The sequence below is a fragment of the Scylla paramamosain genome, chromosome 46, assembly GCF_035594125.1.
Source record: "Scylla paramamosain isolate STU-SP2022 chromosome 46, ASM3559412v1, whole genome shotgun sequence".
Lineage (NCBI taxonomy): Eukaryota > Metazoa > Arthropoda > Malacostraca > Decapoda > Portunidae > Scylla > Scylla paramamosain.
The window spans coordinates 3,523,358-3,525,857 of record NC_087196.1 but is presented as its reverse complement, the minus strand read 5'-3'; positions in this window follow the sequence as shown (position 1 = coordinate 3,525,857).

Here is a 2,500-nt window from a genome sequence, read left to right as displayed (position 1 = left end):
TCTCTCTCTCTCTCTCTCTCTCTCCTTATTTTACATAATTTCTCCGCACTCTTTTCATTCTTTTCATCGGCACTTTTTCCATAAGTTTTGGCGCCGCCATTAGCAGCCGTCCAGACCACTTACACGCGAAGACTGACCTCATTGCTTACTCGTCATGGCGCCATTAAAACTTTCTTTCTCTCTCTCTCTCTCTCTCTCTCTCTCTCTCTCTCTCTCTCTCTCTCTCTCTCTCTCTCTCTCTCTCTCTCTCTCTCTCTCTCTCTCTCCTTATCTATCAATCCATCTATCTATCCACCTCCATCTTATCTCTCGCTCTCTGTTGTCTCATTATTTTCATTATTTTCTATTGATTTCACACACACCCACTCTCTCTCTCTCTTCTCTCTCTCTCTCTCTCTCTCTCTCTCTCTCTCTCTCTCTCTCTCTCTCTCTCTCTCTCTCTCTCTCTCTCTTTGCGCCTTTTACTCCCGTAACATCCCGATTAATCTTGGGATTTATAATGATTGGAGAGACTGGATTCCAACTCGATGGTGCGGATTAAGCTTTATGTGAGAGAGAGAGAGAGAGAGAGAGAGAGAGAGAGAGAGAGAGAGAGAGAGAGAGAGAGAGAGAGAGAGAGAGAGAGATAGCTAGTTCATCCTCCTCGCCCTAATACCATCAGGACAGGAAGACTCACATCCTCTCCTCTCTCTCTCTCTCTCTCTCTCTCTCTCTCACTCTCTCTCTCTCTCTCTCTCTCTCTCTCTCTCTCTCCTTCAGTCTTTCTTTTACTTACTCTTTCTCCTTTTCTTGTATTTTTTAACATTTCTCTTCTTTTCCTCTGTCTTATTTTCTTCATTATCTTCCGATATCGCTCTTTCCTCTCCTCTTTCGTTCTCTTTCTTTTCAATCTCAATCTTCTGTCTATCAATTCCCTTTCTTTCATCCACACTCTTTCTTTCCTCTCTTTTTTTCCCTTTTCTGTTATTGTCCCAACCTCATAATGCTCTCTATCTCTCTCTCTCTCTCTCTCTCTCTCTCTCTCTCTCTCTCTCTCTCTCTCTGCGCGCGTTAACAATACCTAACCCTAACTCTCTCTCTCCTTCTCTCTTTCTCTCCTTCTCTCTCTCTCTCTCTCTCTCTCTCTCTCTCTCTCTCTCTCTCTCTCTCTCTCTCTCTCTCTCTCTCTCTCTCTCTCTCTCTCCTCCCTCTCCCTGTTATGTTTCACGGCATTATCACATTATCTGCCGGCCGCGATCCCATCTTGTGGACACTAATGCGCCTCTCACTCTCTCCCACTCTCACTCATTCTCCCTCTACGCTGCCTCCCCTTCTCATTTTTTTCCTTACTTCCTTTCCCCCTTCTCCTCTCTCTCTCTCTCTCTCTCGTCATCTCTCTCTCTCTCTCTCTCTCTTCTCTCTCTCTCTCTCTCTCTCTCTCTAACACAAATACAAATACACACCTGACCTCTTCTCCAACCTCCCTTTCTCTTTTCTTTCCTCCTCCTCCTCCTCCTCCTCCTCCTCCTCCTCCTCCTTCTCCTCATATTTCCTCTCGCGTCGTGTTCGGTTTAAGGGAGGAAAGAGAACACAAGTTTCTTTTCTTCCTTCTTATGCTCCTCCTCCTTCTCCTTGTTCTTCTTCTCATCGTGCTCCTTCTCCCCTCTTGCTCCGCTTCTCTGATAAAATTTTCTTGTTTTCTCACCTCTTCCCCTTCTCTCTCTCTCTCTCTCTCTCTCTCTCTCTCTCTCTCTCTCTCTCTCTCTCTCTCTCTCTCTCTCTCTCTCTCTCACCCCTTGTATATACAGATAATTTTTTAGCTTGTATGATATTTTTCTTTCTCTCTTTTACTCTTTTTTTTGTCTTTCTTCTTTATTCACTGGTATTCTTGTTTCGTTTATGAATTATCGACTTTGGTTCCTTGTTTTTTTTTATTTTTTTTTTCCGATCATGTTTTTATTTCTAATTATTTTTTTTCCTTATTTATTCGCATTGCTTTTATTTAATTTTCTGGTTTTGTTTAAGTTTTTCCTTCTCTGATTTTTTTGTTTTTCTAATGTTTTCCCATTTTCCTATTTTAACCCTTTTTCACATTTTGCAGTTTGTTTTATTTCTTCACCTTTATTTAAGTTTGTCTGTCTATCTGTCTGACTCTATATTCGTGTCTTTCTGTTTGTTTGTCTGTCTTTCTGTCTGTCTGTCAAACTGTTTGTCTTTCTGTATGTTTTTCTGTCTGTCTGTCTGTCTGTCCGCCTGTCTGCCTGTCTATCTGAATCTCTCTCTCTCATTCTGTTTGTCTATTTGTCTGTCTTTCTCTCTTTTTTATCTTAATGTCTGTATGTCTGTTTTCTTGTGTGTCTGTTAGTCTGTTTATCATCTCTCTCTCTCTCTCTCTCTCTCTCTCTCTCTCTCTCTCTCTCTCTCTCTCTCTCTCTCTCTTCTCTCTCCTTCCTCTCTCTCTCTCTCTCTCTCTCTCTCTCATTTTTGCTTTCGTGTGTTCGTTTATTGTTGTGTCTCATGT